The 18,937-nt window shown below is 38.4% G+C and overlaps 1 protein-coding gene across 1 annotated transcript in view; it reads right to left on the bottom strand.

The window, feature by feature from the left end:
* Positions 1 to 18,937, bottom strand: part of LOC146556999 (TSC22 domain family protein 1-like) — a 39,800-nt gene that overhangs the window by 15,194 nt on the left and 5,669 nt on the right. The gene's annotated exons all lie outside the window — the stretch shown is intronic.

Here is an 18,937-nt window from a genome sequence, read left to right as displayed (position 1 = left end):
GCAACAGGCTTCAATTTGCATGAATATCCAATAGACAAAGAACAAGAAAATGAATACCAGATGATGTATTTAAGCCATTATTTTTCACTAGTTTAAAAGAAGACATGTTATAAAAGCAAAATAAACCAGTACCTCATAATTCTTTATGAATAAAAACCAACTGTGTTTTTGCCTGAAGTCTCTTGCCACATCACGCATATAGCACAGTTTAATCAGCCTTGCACCAAAGTCAGTTCTTACGAATAAAACAATTCTCTTTTACACATAATTGTAGACACACACACACACACACACACACACACACACACACACAGTTACGTAAGCTGTGATGGTTTGCGAGCAGCAGGTTTGAATAATGCGGAGTGAAACCTGGCATTAAAAGGATTAGCAGCCAAAGAAAACACAGTGCTCTGTCCAGACATCAGAGGACAGAAATGATGCTCACATCAGCAATAAAAGGGGGAGAAAAAGGCTGTAAGCATGTCCAAATGATGCACTGATACTATGGGCCTCTATACAGGATTGATTTTAATGACTGGTAACTTTATAAGTTGTGTGATAAATTTCATTAAAAGAAACAAAAAAAATATTTCTGACATCTGTAAAGTGGTCCTGTAAAGTGACTGATCAATAAATCAACTGATATCGACCTATCACAGATATATCAGCACCGTTACCCCACACAGGTGCATCGTATTTGTGGTGGCAGTTGGAAAAAGGGCCCTGCATTTACATGCCAAAGGAGGGTCACCCACGCTTTTCCAGTAAAGTAGTAAAGAGTATAATTTATGATGATAACTGATGGTTTAAAAAAAAAAAAAAAACAAAACAAAAAAAAAAAAAAAAAACTGCTTTGCAGTCGATTCCTCATCCTGCAGGTGAACTCTTAATTCCACCATCTACAACTGCAGGCCATGTTCTTCTCTTCAGCCTCAGTTTCAAGCAATTCCAGTGCAGAGATCGTTCATGAATGACAAAGAAAGTAAAACAAAGAAAGTATCAAAAACGTGATTTTTGTCATTTGTGCACCACCACAGTGAATTTTAAATCAGCTTTAATTCAAAGGGTTTTGCGATTACAGCTATTTTTACACATAGTCACCCAATTTTCATTATAGGAACCATTTGCTGCAATTGGAAGAAAATTTGCAGTCAGTAGCTGACTGCCCAAAACACCAAATGCTGTGTTTTCACCCTGGAGATGCTCTGCCAGACCTTTATATCAGCCGCTTTCAGATGCTGCTTGTTTGTGGGTTTCTCTGCCTTCAGTTTCAGTGTTTCTTTCTGTTAATTTTTAATGCTATGAGGGAACAGGCTGAAAATCTGCACTACAAACTGCATATAAAATAAATATATATTTGAGGGGTTTTTTAACCTCCCAAAAATCAAATCCTTAAGCGTCTGTGAGGGTGGAAAACTGAGTCACACTGATGTCTGGGTTACAAACCTTTACAACTCACACCTGCTACAGAGTCACCACTTTAAAAGCTATCACAAGGTGTTATAAGTGTGTTTGTGTTGGCTGGTGGGAGGCTGATATTCTCATACAGACACACAAGTCTGACTGAGTCATCTGCACCTCTCATGCCCTGCTCTACATCTCAACAAATTTCCCTCCATATTCAACAGGTTTCTCAGCCAAATCAGGGAAAGCAGTGGGCAGAAGCAGCGGTACTGAAATTCTTTTTGGCCAGCGGCATCAGCACAGTCATGTGTTTCTATTTTAGAACTGATGATGTGCATTAAACAATGGTCTCTCCTAGGGATGGGCATTATTCTAATGAATAGCCAGCAGCTAATAGGATGTAACAGAACAAAAACTAATGACACCATGCTACTAAAAAGCAAGCGCTGTACTCTTTATGCACAATTATAGCTTCTCACATCGAGAACATTTAAGATGCACTTCCTGTTTGCACTACGAGAGATATTGCATATGTTAATTGAGCAATACGATTAATGCACGAGTTCAGACATTCTCAGATGACAGAGTGGGAGATGCTAAAATAGCTGGGAGAAAACAGGAAATAAAATAATAACCTCCATGATAATTTTGTGTCCCCATTTTCACTTTTCCACCACCAGACCTGATGTGGAGGGTTTTGTCTGAGCTGCGATATCATCATCTTTTAAGGAAAAGACTGCAGCAGTGGTCAGCTGGCTAGTGCAACAAAGTTTTAGATGTCATATCTCTTGGTAACATCAACCGTCACAATCAGTCTACACAATGCCTGTGGAATATTGAGCTCTGAGTCTATTAGGGCTGCCACAAACGATTATTTTGATAGTCGACTAGTCACCGATTATTTATGCGATTAGTCGACTAATCAGATCATCATCCACTGGACATAAAACTACAGCTTATTGCACCAGCAGCATCTGCTCTTATATAACTATCATTAGCTTACAGCTTTAAGCTTTTAAGGTGCTAACTAAAAATAAAGACAAGATGATAGTTTATTCAATTTTAATGAAATTTGCAGATTGTTTCGGTGAAGTTTAATAAACTCCTTGCTATCTAAAATATAACAGGACACCGGAGTATATTCTCCAGCATCTCACACTTCTGATAATCAGCTGTCTGCTTGACGTTTATTCAGCTGTGTAAAAACTATAACTTTAATCTCAGCCAAACCGATTTACTCAGGAACAAATAAAATACAAAAAAAAAAAAAAGCCAAACAATAACATTTTTAATTTATCTAAGTGACTCATATATATTTAACCTGAGTCGCGAAAGACGGCGGTGGGTTTGAAAACAATTTGCCGGGAGTCCGGTGTTCTCACGGTGCTAGTGACCTAGCCCCCGGCTAGCTATCGAGCTAGTGGGTAACAGACGTCTCCGAAAACGTCGGAGCGCTTTTGAAAATATGTGGTGTCCTGATAAACTGAGCCGATATTTGAGGTTTACACAGCTACATTCTCGCCTGAAAATATGTTAAACATTTATTTTGTGACCCAGAAAGAATAATAAGAGTAATATTAAAACTAACTAGCTACCGCCATTGTTGGAAACTAAGCTGGGCCGCGCTATGAATTCTGGGACACAGCTGCTTCTTCTTCGGGGTTTAACGGCAGCTGGCATCCTTGTACATGCTGTGCTGCCATCTTCTGTTTCAGTCCGTTATTACACTCTTAAATCCTGCTATTATTCCTGCGTCTTTTGCGATCTTACAAAGCTTCAAACGACACGTCGACTATTAAATCAGTCGTCGACGATTTTGATAGTCGACGTAATCGTGACTAGTCGACAAATCGTGGCAGCCCTAGAGTCTATACAGCGATTTTCAAAACTGTGAAAATGAGAAAAGCCTCATTTCAACACTGCCAGATTATTATCTATTTCTATAATGTAACAAGCAAGCTAGATATAATTACAGCCTGTTACATTTAGTTCACAGAAGTATGACTTTGTGTTGATCAATATGGTGAGTTTACACTGCGTATTATTACCAAACAGATCAATCACAGGCCTGAGGTCTGTGTAGACACATGTCTGGGAAGGTGCATGGGGTTATGGTAAAGTGTATAGACCTACGCCACAAATTTAATGCAGCACTATAAATAAAGCACAAGCCCCTTAAAAAGGTTAGGGCTTTTTCAAACCAACAGCTTAACGGTAGGATAAAATTATCAATAATCAAGTAAAGCTATTCAGATTAGCATCTCCACTGCACACTTTCCAGTATTTCCTAAAGTTAACTTTCCCCATCTGTAATGCATCTTGAAAAAAAAAATGCAAAATCCTGAAACATTTGCTAAGAGCAAGGCTTTTAGTTCACATCACAAGTGCAATACTTCTGTGTTGCCTACTGTTTTATCTCACCATCACCTATCAAACAAAGTATCCTAAGCATTTCCTTTTGATTAATTTGGTTTGCCTTCTACATATTGTTGCTTCTCTCCCATCCCCCCTTTTGCTGCTACCTGCAAACTAATTTTAACTGTGGAAATACAAATATAAACACTGAAGGTTCAGGGAGCAGCAGAATTGATCAGTGATGGATCACTGAGGAAATTGGGTGCACTAAGATCAATAATGCTTTGGTCTTTCCAAATCCCTTAGGCTTCTTCAGAACAACAAATGCCTACCAACAAAAACACAATGATACAAAAATGTGTCTTTGTATCTGTTTCTTTCTTTTTTGTAATGTAGGGGAAACAAAATGTTGCTATTCAGTTTTTCTTTACCTAGCATCAGCTGACAGAAGAGGAGCAGCAGATCAATAACTGGAAATGTTAAGCTCCAATCCCTGACCCAGTTTCCTCTTTGTACTCATGTAAGATTACAAGTGAAGACACGAGGACGGAGCACTGAGTGGATTAGCCAATGATAGCGCCACCGTCACCGCACCTAAACCCCTGACGACAGCGGAGCTATCATAAGCGCGGCTTAATGAGAAACCAAACAACAAAATGTTGTTTCCTGCAAGCTCTGTCACGCCACTTTCACTAAGACGACCCTTATCTGGATATTTCTGTTTTTGTATCCAGCTTCCTCTCAAAAGGTTAACGAATATAAATGTCCAAGCATAGCTACAGAGACAGAGTCATGTGATAACTATGAGAAGTATTCTCCGACTAATTACAGCTCAACAGTGCCAGCTAGTGAAGCTAGGAGGCGTTGCCATATATTGGTTGGTACATATACTGTTTGTAGCTTGTCAACATGAGGATCAGATAAGTGAGTCTGGGTAGCTGCTTGACTGCAAAACTATCAAAAAGATGATTCATAAAATACTGTCTGATTTACCAAAAAAGCTAAACAAACAAGATATCTGCAGCAAAGTGGAAATAACAGCCCAAGCCCAACACAACCACATAGCTTTTACTGTAAAATCAAAAAATGACAATAAAACATCAGCACCACCCTGCGGCGACAACCAGGATGCAATTTAACTTTTCTCCTGTAACTTCTTGAGAAAACTGGCCTGAAAACACCAGGGTCTCATCATCTCTCTCATTTCTGCCTCCTCTGTCCTTCTGCCTGTGACCTGGAAATTTCATATCACTACAGCATGTTGAAGCATCTCAACTCCCATAATGCATCTGTAGGAAAGACTACGTTGGCACACAGGTGGCATAAACAAACCACTTCTGGAGGATGACTCTTTAAACGACTAGTCCAATTTTCTGCCCTTCATCATGCATGCGATTACAATTCATCTTGTCATGAGTGTCATTACATTTACATGTTACATGTTCAAGTCACCATGCTGATATTTACTTGACTAAAATTGAATTCTTTGTTCCTCGTTAATAAAAAGCTGTTGTGGTGTGAGCTTTAAACATTTCTAGCCTTTTTGAAGTGGAAAAAGTGTGTGAAGAAGTGCTCTAAAAGGAGCCAAGGACTCATTTTCTGCCTCACTTGAGCTGGACTTCCTAACCTGTGGACGAGATACATCCGAGTGATATTTGGGAAATTTTTAGTAAAATCAGCAGTAAACATTGAGAGATGAACCAACACACTGCCCTCATATTAGACTTTGATCTTAACAAGTTGATACTAACAATTTATTTACAATTACACCACGAGGCACACCATAAGTGACTGTGACAAAAATACCCTATTCCTACAGTTCCTAGCCTTCCAGCCTATTACATTACATTTCCCTAACACACAGTTATAACAGCATAAAGAATTTGATAAGAAGCTGTTACAGGCATTTGTTCATTCACGAGTGTTCTGAGCATTGAGCTTAAAAGGAAATTAATTTCTCGTTGCTTCACCATTTCCTCCCATTTTACAAATATGAAATAAAATAAATAACTGTTGACTGTCACAGACCAGCAAGGCGAGGCTATACTCCTAATGCAACTGCCCGTTTGGGGATGACCAGGAGGTATTAGCTTGTGCACACTGCCATCTGCTGGTACATTCCTGCAGCCAAACTTTCTCTAATTCAGCACACTCCACACATCTTTATGGTGAATTGCTCCTCAGAGAAACAATTCAAATTTGGCATCTCACAAACTGACTTGTGAGCTGAAGTTCACCATTCTCAAAAACAAACCTTCTCTGACATTAAAAAAAACAAAACAAAACTGAAAGGTTTCTTTGATACTCCAGAGAATTAAACTGCCTGTGAAACTTTGATACTCATTAAAGCAAAACATCTCAAAAATTATAGAAATAAAAACTGCCATAAAGAGATTCTGATGTAATTTAGATTGTGATACACCGTAGGCCTGAGGCATTTTTTCTTCATTATAAATTAGTTTATGTATAAACCTAGTCAAATGACACCGATTTCCCACACATATACTAAGCCTATTTCCAGACAAAAAAAAAAAAAAAAGATTAATGAAGGAAAAGTTTGTGGTCCTGGCTTAGACCATGTCTTGAACCAACACCTAATGAAGAGTAATCTCAGCTCTTGGCTGCTGAAAACTTATAATAATTTCCCAGATTATATTAACTATATTAACATTTCTCTTTGAAGCAGCCTCTGCTTTCCAATTATAACTAAATGAAAATACAAATAAAATATCTGTAATAGGTTAACATCGCAGGATTTAAAAATAAAACAGAATAAATAAGATGATTGTTCCCTAATGTAGACCTGCCTCCGCCTGCCCTTGTAACAGCCTCTGCTACAGTTAACAGGACAATACAAACGCAAGCCTGTGATCTTAGACAGTTAACTGCTCATTATCTTTTCAGTCCGGTCTACATGGGAAGGTCACCTATATTCACTTCAAACACCTATCATTAATTTAGCATGAACACATAATAATAACCAGGTGAGTATATTAACAGCGAATGTCTACCAACTGTTTATATTAGGCCCCATATAATTTGCTCAGGTACTTACAGGCACTGTGAGAAAATATTAGTGTACCGTTTTCACAGCCAACCCTTCTTTTCATCAAGTCTAATCACACCTTAAAGCATTAAAGCATCCGTGCAGTAAAGATGTGCATTTCTCACATTTCACCACTCATTGTCCTCAGTCACCCCAGTGCCAGAGCTTTCCCTGCAAATTAAAATAAATAAATAAAAATCTGGTTCCCACAAAGAAAAGTCACCAGAGCTGATTTTTTTTTTCCTTGTTTTTCTTGTGGAGTTAAAATACATGTCAAATAGCCAAAGGAAAAGAAAAATGACATGAACATGCTTTAATTCTTCCTTCTTTTAAGGAAAAAACTGCAGTGCTCCTCAATCATCTGACTTTACAGGGCTTTCCTCATCTAACAGCAGAGTTGAGATTTGTTAAATTAAACTCTTTAATCTACTTTCTGGAAAAAGTGCTATGATTTTCTGTCATCCACACCTGCTCTTCTGAAAGTGTTAATCCATATATTTTATATGTAATATAAATACATTTAATATGTAATGAATAACAAGTGCTCTTGAAAAAGTGCTGTTAAAGAGACATTAAACATATTTTTAAAAACAAAACAAAAAACCCAACATTAAATGAATGGGGAAAATATAAAAGTAAATGGGCTATGAAACTCAAAAACAAGAACCATTCCTGGACCCAGGCAGGTTAAACGGAACATTTCTTACTGTAACGAGGGGAAAAGTTGATCACAGTTTGGAAAAACTGGTCTTTAAAACAAAAACAACCTCTGTTTGCTCAAAAATTGGCCATCCTGCATGTGCTGAGGAATTTAAAAAAAAAAAAAAAAAAAAAAAAAAAAAAAAAAAAAAATGTTTTACAGGTTATGAATTTATAGCTCTACTGCATTGCTTTTCCCTCCCAGCAGGACAGCTAGCTTGCCTGAAAAGGAAGACTGAAAGAAGAATGTATTTAGGACTCTTAGATTTAAATGTGCTTCTTTTAGGACTAGAGGCAGCATTCAAACCATCCCTTGACAGTCCTAGTCTGCATCCAATATGATGATCCTGGTGTCTGTTGGCAGTCGCTGCTTGTTAACCAGCAGGGGGTAGTACAGCACTGTTTACAGAGCTCAAAACTGCACACAGAGACACAGTATAGTCAGAAACTGTGCCAGTAGCTGTCAAAAGTTAAACTAAGAACAAAAAATAAATAAAATAAACCAAACAAACAGTCAATCTCTAGTCTAAAGACATCTGAAGTTCAAAATAAACTCTTGGTTTTTTGTTATTAAGTGTGTGCATCCAAGTGCATGTCAACACAGACGCACAAGTAAAAAGTATTACATATAAATATTTGTATACCTAAGTATTATATGGGAAATGGTCTAGTACAGACACTGAATTACAGGACACAGAAAAGTATCTCAGCGCTTTACTCATGCTAATAAGAGAAGCAGCTGCCAGGACTTTGGGGGGGGGGGGGGGGGGGGGGGGGGGGGGGGGGCTCCGGCAGCGTAGAGCTCCAGCAGCGTAGAGCTCCAGCAGCCTTCCTCATTCAGCCACAGAGCATAGAGAAAGGGATTAGCTCACACAAAGCCAGAGTGAATGAATATTGAAGCCTATGGGAAAGCACCCTGACTGACTGAAACTCTCACATCACCACAGCCAAGCAGACAAAGTATCAAACTGCACTAGCCTGAGATAACCCAACACTGTTTAGCTTTGGTATTTATAGATAAGCCTTTTATTTTAACTCATTTCCAATCAACAGGATTCTTAAAACATTTCTCTGCTGGCATCCATCCTTTTTCAACTTGTGGCAACTGCCTTAAACCAAGAGTTCAAACAAGTCCAAAAGAATTTCTTGCACATAGTGACCATGTTTAATAGTAACACCCACCATTGTAACAGTAAATATATGACAAAATACAGAAAAGCACAACAGGCCCATTTAAAGTGGCATAGCTCTACCTCCAAAAACCTAAAACGTTTGCCGATTTTCTCATAACAGCAAACTGATTATCTATCATTGTTCTGTCACAATAACAATATTAAGGCTGTTCCTGCTACTACTTCAGTAGTTATTTAAACAGTCCAAACGTAACAAAATGCTCACAAAACATTCAAAAACACACAGTCAAATGGACAAAGTTAAGCACTGGCCACACAAATATTACATGAATGTGTTTCACAAGGCTTCAGTCACATTGTGATGTCAGTTTACCTTGGACAGCAGAAATAAAATATTTTCAACATCATATTGCAGAATTTTTACTTCTTACAGCTGTCTTTAACCTCGCTCATTTGTATCACAGGAGAGACGAGTGGTACTGTCCGTCGAACCTGCAGCCCCAGTTAGTGGCAGATAACTTCTACTACCCATTAAGACTTGTAGTAACAACACCACAGAAGCTCTTGCAAATGTCTTTCACCGATACTTGATACACTTGTTTTTCCAAGCATGCTTAGTCATTCCTTTAGAACAATTTAAAACAATAACAACTGTTGGTGCTGACTAGCATGGGCAGAAACATTTAAATTTCAATGAGCTGGGCACGCCCATGATGACAATCAAGTGATAAATGTAGTGATTAATACCCAACTTGTCTTTTCTCTACACAGGATACAACACCATTTAGATGCGTCATGACTTTTCAAAAATGAAATCCTGATACAGCTTCACTAATTACACCAGATATCGTGAGTAGTTGTATAATTGTTATTTTGGTGTTTACAGACCACCTCCATTTTAATTTGTTATACGATAGCATCATTGTTATTATTTGTTGTAGGTTCCCCCCCCACATTTTCTCGATACATTGCGATAAGATTGGGTTGTTACAATATCATAGTTTTACATTCACAATAACAGAGAACTTCACATATCTCATAGGATCCAGCAACACTATAGAAAATGATTTGAAAATAGTCTGCAGGAATGATGAGAGCATCAATCGATGGAGAAAAAACAAAAGCCTCACAACTATCAATAACTATGTCTCCGTTATCCTGGGATGACCTTTGGTAGCTGTGCTGTTCGGCTAAGAGCGAACAGAGACATAATGACAGCAGCAGAACAAACACTATGAAACACATGGAGTACAAAGAGGCAGCAAACTTACGCCTATAGCAAAGTCATGCACTGCATTTTTGCTTCTACATGTGTGTGAATGTGTGTGTGTTAAACTCCTGCAGCTGACTGGACAGTGCTCTGGCCACAGGAATGCCGGCCATGATTCAGCACATTGCCTGCATGTTTAGGGGGGATGACAGTGGCGGCCCACTAAAGCCTAAAAATAAAAATGCGTGACTGAAGATGAAATCAACAGCATTTTAAAATTTATGCATACACCCAAAAAAAAAATGTCTCATATGCTGTTCGCAACAGGAGATTTAGTGTTTGTATGTTAATCCCCCTTTTCTTCCACGTTTTTAATACAATAAACTTTCCAAACAAATAACTGTAACAACACAGCGTCTCTGGCACAATTTCCCCCAACAATGTACACATTTAGATAATAACAATACCACGTCGACATCAATATGCAGTGATGAATCCTGCTCTTGTTTGTAAAACAAAATCTAACTTGTGTTAGTTAAACAATACATAACAGCACCAAGTAAACTAATATTTCTCATCCTGGGGTTTAGTTCAGTCAGGATGAAACAGGATTTTGTTCACTGAATGGCCCAAAGTAACAGGAAAAGGCACATACGTCTGCGCGACAACTGAGCTTGTGTGTAGTTACCTCCAGAAATACAAGAGGTTTTGCCAGCTTTCATTTAAAACTATGGTAATCATAATGGTCAAAAACAGCATGAAAAAAATAAAAAAATAATTAAAATTTATCTGGAAAATGTTCAAGTACTCCATCCACAAGCATCACCACCACCAACTTAAACCAAAGGATAGCCTCCGAGAACCAGCTGCATCCCTGAAGTGGTGTTCAATCAGCATCTGTGAACGTACATTTCAAATCTTTAACAGCCAACCTCGCACGGCGCTTTGCTCTGCTGATGAAGTTAAAAAATTTTAAAAAATAAATAAAAAAAAATACACTTTTCTGCTGAAACCACTGCTGAGCTAACACAGTGGTCATACTAAAATGAATGAGGCAGGCCTTTTTTTTTTTAAAGGGAGCTATTGTTGGTCCGAACAAGTGTATAGTGTGTTTCAAAGTGTGAAAGCTTAGGGGAATGTGGGCTGGTTGGCAGCATGATGGCTATCTCTGCTGCAGCTGTTTTGAATGTAATCTTCCCCCTGGCAGTGCAGGGAGCGTGCGTGTTGTGCCCGTTGCTCATTGTGGGGAGATCAACGAGATCCCTAAAATTCACAGCACACAGCGGAAGTGACCTGAGCTGACCTGACCCAAGTTAGTCAGGTCTACTGGAGCTGGTTCAGACTACTTGAGGACACAGCAGACGGGACCAGATGGAACCAAACTGAGCAGAGTCGCTCACTGCTGCCTTTCATCGATTCGATTTTCATTTATTATTGGCACTGACTTAACAGACCTAGTGTCCAGATGTTCTGGTGGGGTTTTACAGAAGAAATCTCTCTTTGTTTAGGATTGTAACAATTACAAAGCAATCTTTTTTCTTTTGTGCGTTTTCTGCATTGAAATTTGCTTCTAAGCTCTTGCTGTATGATGGGTTTTTTTCCTCTTCAGTTGCAGAAGCATGATAGATAGCTATGGGACACTATTCACAGATTTTATTAAGTGAAGTATGGCAATTCCTGGGTTCCCTTGATAGGATTTTTTCATATTCTTGGATTAATACAGAGAATAAACTGTGTGGGAAAAATGTTTATGATGCCTGAACATTTTTGTTATGCAAGATAATCTCACCCAACTCACTTTTACTGATCTCTAAAGTTTAACTGCCACTGACTGCACAAGGTATACCCTTTAGTTACGCATTTTATGCTGCACTTAACTTATAATTCACCCAACTGCAAGCACCTACCAGAAGTAGATACATGCCAATCTGGGTTTTAGGATTTACTCCTGTGACTCTGGGTTTTGTATTTCTTTTAAAAAGAAAAAAAAAAAAAAGCGGATAAATCTAACATCAAAGTAGCAACAGGGAGGAAAACCAAAAACATACATATCACCTGTGGATCTTTATTTAGTAAATGCCTTTGCTTACAGACTGCCTGATTGCTTATGCTTCAAAAGTAGGGAACATATTTTCTCAAACTGTTACATCTGTAAACTTACACAAGTCAAAAGTAAAGTTAGAATTATAGTGTCAGTGGCAAATATTAGTGCTAAGGAGTGTATTGACTGTTGAGCCTCCTCACTCACAGTTCTAACTATATGAATACATAAACATTAATTTAAAAGTTAATGATCCACAGCTATCTGTCACACAGGACATAAAACTTTTTGAAACAAACAATTATCTGCACATTATTAAAATTTATACCACTGAACAGCATGTTGGACATAATAATAGCTAGACAGGCAGCATAGCAGCCTGTTAACAGCATTCAACATTCAAGACCAGTGAAGGCAAATGGAGGATAAAGAAAAGAGACTAGAGGTACCAAAATAACTTGTGACCAAAAGAGGAGCTGCATCTGCAGTTTGTCTTGTTCTCAGTTCAAAGAAGGCCCGTCTCATTTTGGGTTGTTTTGTCTATCACTGTGCTCTCACTGGGGGTCAACTCGTCCCACAGGTGAGGAAACGACGATGTGTTACACAAGGCTTACAGGTGATTTTCCTCACCACAGGTTAGTTTTTACAGCAAACTTTAAATCCAAGTGGCCTCATTCACATTAAGCAGTCCGACTTTTAACGTCTTACTGATAATCCTTGTAACTGGTCCCAATTATGTTTCTGATAGCGTCACTCCTCACCTTGGACAACTAATAACCAAACCACAGCAACCTTCTCACAAACAAGGAATTTATCAGTTTCAAAATGGATCAAAAGCCTAGATCAGTTTTGCTTTGTACAAACTAGAAATATTGTAAAGGTCAAACCAATTCTTTAGAACAATATAACTGAAAACCTCTTTCATTAGATATAAAAGCCTAAGCCCCAGACCTGTCAGATCAGAGAATCAATTACTGTTACAGGTTTCATCCAGGCTTAAAACAAAGGGCAAAATGTGCCTTTATTGTTTTAGCCAGACCACTGTGGAACAAACCTCCTCTTATAAGATTAGCAAACTTAGCTGCTTAACAGAGCTAGGGTCCCAGCGGCAGAGGGCGCTGCGAGGGGTCTAGGCATCTCCCTGGCCACCATCTCCACCTTATCCAGGGGGACACCAAGACATCCCCAAGCTACCAAGAGACAATCTCTCCAGAGGGTCCTAGGTCTTAGCCTCTTTCCACTAGGACATGCCTGAAACACCTCACCTAGGAGGTGTCTAAGAGATGTCCAGGAGGCTCTCTAATCAGATACTCGAACCCCTTAACTGGCTCCTTTCAATGTGGAGTAGCAGCATCCGTACTTCGACCTTTGCCTCATCTCTAAGGAAGAGTCCAGCCACCTTTCAGAGGAAGCTCATTTCCATCGCCTGCTTCCACAATCCCATTTTTCCTCAACCAAAGCTCATGGTCATAGATGCAGGTAGGAATGTTGATCGACTGTTAAGTTTTAGAAACACCTTAAATTTTTACTTTTTCCTTTCCTTACTCATTGCTTGGACATTTTGTTTTTGATTAATTTGATATATTTTGGACCGTTTTTTTTATCTTCTTCTTTTTCTAAAATATAGACTTATTTAAATTAGCACTGATTTAGCAAGATGCTATAGAAAAAGTTTTTGCATTATTCTTAGTATTACAGGCAGCCTGTTAAGGACAACTCTATGGCCCTTTGAAAAATACTGTTAACAAAGCCAAAGAGCCATTATTTATGGTTTTGGTTGTCTGGTGGTATTTTTGTCCACTTATAAAAGCACTTTCATGCCACTATAAGTCATACACTCATGACAGGGGGGAAAAAAGTGTGACTCTAAACCTAAATAAGCATTTGCTTAAATAAAAACTTCATTAGCAATACAATGTGAAACCACCAGAACCTTAAAAAAAAAAAAAAAAAAAAAGACCATAATTACAAACTTTTGATCACATGTTCCCTTACTGCCATATTTACATCAATTTCAATCCAATCGTATTCAAGTATTCAAGCTATAATCACTGTTGGTACCAAGTTTTTGTAATTATTATGAATTACACTGTATTACCCCACTATATCCTTGTTATTATCAGGCTGTAATACACAGTGAAAATATCACTCAAATCTGAAAAATCCACACAGGGGCCAAAACCTGGGCAGGTATCACATTTTTTTGAGCAGTTAGAACAATCTCCGTGACAAAGTGCCGTCACAACAAATGGCCCAAAACTGCTGTAACGTTCAGCCGTGCTCTCTTTATATAGCACTAAAGTGTTTCACTACAAGTAAACAGCAATTGTTGTGTGTTATGCTACTGACACCTCCCTCAATCCTACCACACATACAGACCGAGCCAGAGAGCACCAGAAAACAACAGAGCAACAACATGCTGTGTATGAGCAACAGAGGCAGCGAGAGGGAGGTCTCGCTGAGTATTTACTATCACTTTTTAACCGGGAGGTGAAAGTATGAATGGCAGAAGGAAACTGAACACTAAGATTGTTCAGGGGGGACCAGAAGTTAGCAGAAACCCTCTCAGCGCAGTTTACTGTCTTAGTCTTCTGCTTTGCTGGTGTTCTCTGCTCAGATGCGTCATTGATTTTGTTTGTGTCTGCCCCGTTCTTGCTGATGGTTTGTTTTTTCATCAATAAACAGGACTGTTTCACTTAAGAGTGTGGTGGGAAAACTAATGGCCTGTAATGGATTGTGTTTTTAGTGTGCCTTTCATCTGAGAAAACTGCCCTCCCAACCTGAACATGCTCACACGGGGACAATAGGCTAACCTTCGTGACAAACAGCTCCATCTATTATTATTTTGTTTCCTCATTATAGAGAAAAAAGTTACACTGCTGCCTAATTCCACAGTGGGTGCATTATTATAGAGTGGACTGAGTTTGTTGGGCCATAATAAATTTAACAAAAGCTAATTCTTGCTCGCTAAAGCTAGTTAAATATTAACTAGCTTTAGCTTATATATTTACATTCTTGCTAGCCAAAGCTAGCAAGAATGTAAATATATAAGTTACCTCACACGCTGGATTCATAAGAGGTCTCATTTTTCCCCCTCTTCAATCCAAAACTTTTCATACCTCCAGCAAATATCTTTTCATAGCCCAAATATCACAAGTGTTGCTATCAACAAAATAAAACGAATCCCTACTACTCCATTTAAATAAATAAACCAAGCATGTGGAATAACATCAGAATTTGCAGAATCTCCAAAGACGTCACCACAAAATTAAGGATGCGCTGACAGTGAAATTCAGTGAACATACTGAAGCCAACTGCCAACACAAAGAAGAATCTTTAAAGAGAAAGACATGCTTTCTCTATGCTTTGCATTATCTGAACATGTAGGTAGAAAAATAATGTTGCAGATAAACATCAACTGAACCAACTGTCGCATTCTTGTAATTTTGGGAAAGTTTTAAGGTTTCAAAATAGGACTTAAGAAAATAACAGGTGGCATCGCAGCAGCTATGTCCATCTTTAAACACTGCAAGGATCTAGTGAATAGATAGACATGAATGAAAAGTCCCAACCCTAATGACGTCACTCTTCTTACATTTGACTTGCTGGGAAACTTATTGCAACATTACTATAACATGTGATGATTATCATCATCATCATCATCATCTGCCCGTTAGCTAGACGCAACATGTATTAGTGTGTATATACATTAAAAAAAAAAAAAAACAAAACAAACCCTGCATTCTCAATGAGAAAGTAGAAATATTAAAATAAATAAATAAAATAAAAAACTAGCACTAGTGTGTGTGTCTTTTTTTTGTGCTTCTCCTGTGTTATAGTGTCACACTAATTTGTCTCTTCTGCTTTGCTCACTGTTAGCATAATAGAGAAGCAGACAGGTTAAGTGAAGATTAACACTACTCCACTTGACATACACTTGTGTACATCATTACCGTAAGTGCAATGAAAGCTTCCCCACAGATGTTAATCATTCTAAAACCAAAAGAGACATTGACCTTAACGTTTGACATTATAACAATCCCTAAAGCTTTGCAGCCTTGGCAGGGAACCTAATACAGACCCAAGTATTAGTCCCCCACCAACTTTATGTTACAGGACAAGATTTCACCCATAGTCACTGCCTGAGAGAAAAAGCACCTTTCTAGACAATGAGGGCCAAACTTGGCACTTCTAGATTCTCAAAACATTCTGGCCTGGCTGGTAGAATATGTAGGTTGCATATGCCAAACTACACAGACAGGGGTACCTCTATCACAAATTCTAGCTAACAGAGACTGGTACAATTGACCATAAAATAATCTCTGTCTTCAAGAAATATAACTTGCCTTTTCATTTTGATGGTTGCATCCACAGACGCGCAGAGATATGGGGCAATTGAGAGGGAAAAAGAGGCAGACATGTCGAGAGCAAGTTGATCAAAGCAAGTCAATAAACTGTATATCCAGGCATTGATGGGATTCTCATTTCCCAGTGGGTCCTTTAGTGAAATTACAAGCAATACTGCTGAGGTGAGACAAAGGCACAAGAGGAATGCCAATAATGGTTAATAAACTGACCATTTTAATCTCAAAAAAGCAAGAAAACAAATAAAAAGGAGGCTTAAGTAGAGCAAAGTGTAATTGATGAATTGCCTCATTAAAGCTAAAACAAAATCAACAAAAAAAATTGTGTTACAGTGGTGTGAAAAAGTGATTGCCTGCCAGAAAACATCTTGATTATCGCCAAGACTTGGGAAAATAACTCTGGACTGACAAGACAAAAGTTGAACTTTTTGGAAGGTGTGTGTACCATTATATCTGGCATAAAAGTAAGAGCATTTCAGAAAAGGAACATCATATCAACAGTAAAATATGGTGGTGGTAGTGTGATGGTCTGGGGCTGTTTTGCCACCTCAGGACCTGTAATACTTGCTGTAGTCTGCTGTCTACAAAAACATCCCGAAGGACAATGTCTGGCCATGTGTTCGTGACCTCAAGCTGAAGCGCACTTGTTTTCTGCAGCAGGACAAAGATCCAAAACAAACCAAGTCCAACTCTGAATGGTTTAAAAAATAAAATAAAGACTTTGGAAAATCTTGAGATGCTGTGGCATGACCTTAAAAAGGCATTTCATGCTCAAAAACTCTCCAATGTGGCTGAATTACAACAATTCTGCAAAAATTCTCTACAGCACTGTAAAAAACTCATTGACACTTATCACAAACACCTAATTGCAGTTGTTGCTGCCTAGGGTGGCCCAACCAGTTATTTTTCCACATGAAGGATTGGATTTTTGTTTTCCCCTTAATAATAAACACCTTCATTTAAAAAAAACTGCATTTATACTTGTGCTATCTTTGTCTAATATTTCAAACTGTTTGAGGATCTGAAATATTCAAGTGTGATAAACACCCCCCCTCAAAAAAAAAATATAATAATAATAATAATAATCAGGAAGGGGCTAACACTTTTTCCACACCACTGTATATTCATTTCTGACCAAACTTTTACAGCTTGCCAATCTACAAAACCTCTGGTCACAAGACTCAAATACACACAAATGTGAAGTCTCACCTCACGAAACCACTTCCTCACATACAGGATGAGCCATGAGCGTGGGAGCATGCCAGGTTTTACTTAAAGTTCTGCACACAGGAACATTTGACATTCTGTTTTTAATCACTATTAGCTGCCAGTAAACCCCAGCAGTGGCATCCTCACACTCACTCACACACCTCATTAATAACTCGCAGGACAGACTCAGGATATGTACAACAGACAAGCTCCCTCATTCAAAGAGACACATGCAGACAGATGAACTGGCACTCTGAGGACACCTAACTGTTAGCTTTGGCTCCGGAGGGGTTCGTGAGGACAGGGTCATCCCACATAACAAAAACTGAAAATTTGGTCATCAACAGTCACAGAGAAGACCACAGGAACTGTCCAACCCTAAATACAGCTCACAGATTCCCTGTTCACAACATACTTGTACACATATTTCTACCAGACAGAGAAAGCTAAGAAAAAACATCTCAGTGACAGCCTCTGCACAAAATGACCATAATGTTTCAGCAGAAATTTAAAGTTAGAACAGTCATTCCTCTGTTACTGCAACTAACGTTAGGGCAACAATTCAATAACAGTGGGCAGGAACTGTTAGTGACTGTTAAAAATATAAGTGTTTCAAAACTGTGTGTCCAAAACACACAAAAGGGCACGATGCCACAATGTTAAGCCAGACCAATGAGCAAAGCAGTTCCTATGTTATCTGACATGTGGTCAGTTCCTCTTTTGATTGCAGTTTAACAAAGGGCACTTCTGACAGCCCATTTTTCCCCAAATGACCACTGAGACCACATCAAGTGTTTCTTTGTTGTTTAAAACTCAGCATAAATTTGAAATTCTATTTTGAGAATGAAGTTGAAATGCTAAGAATAAGGTCAGCTTCCACACTTACCCTTGTTACCACTCTATTTATGTTCCAAAACAGAACTGAATTTCTTGTTGCCAAAAGACATTTTCAAGTATCATGTCACTAATTAATCTGCATAAGGCCTTTTGTAGAGGCTCTATATCTTGGGGCAACCTTTCTCAAAAGTCCAGCTAAGATATCTAGCTCCTGTAATACTGACCATGCAACCATTTTTCTTTAGGTGGAGAGCCGTGTTGCACTGGTGGCAAGGCTGCTCAATCATTGTGGTCATTATTGTAATCTTGATTATTCAATAATTTAAAAACCATGCAGTTGATCACAACTGCTGTTCATTTTTTGTCTTGGTAATAAGGGATGCTTTTAAATTAAGTTTTATTTTAACCCAAGAGGGTTGTCATTTAACATAACTTTACATAGCAGTTTTGTAATTAATAGATTAATTTACTGTGTTTTGTCTGCACAAGTCCAAATATAGAATCACAAGGGAAATACCTTTCTTGAAGTATGCCTGTTATGCAGTCACGGAAGTGCATTACTTTTGTCAGTGAACATGAAAGAGAGGCAGAGATATCAGTAATACAAAAAAAAAAAAAAAAAATCTCAGGTTCACAATT

This window comes from Mchenga conophoros, linkage group LG16, assembly GCF_057382185.1.
Source record: "Mchenga conophoros isolate Kocher_MC1m ecotype Shallow Benthic linkage group LG16, M_conophoros_male_GT1.1, whole genome shotgun sequence".
NCBI classification, from domain to species: domain Eukaryota; kingdom Metazoa; phylum Chordata; class Actinopteri; order Cichliformes; family Cichlidae; genus Mchenga; species Mchenga conophoros.
The sequence above is the reverse complement of the archived record's forward strand: the minus strand, read 5'-3'. Positions and strand labels throughout refer to the sequence as shown.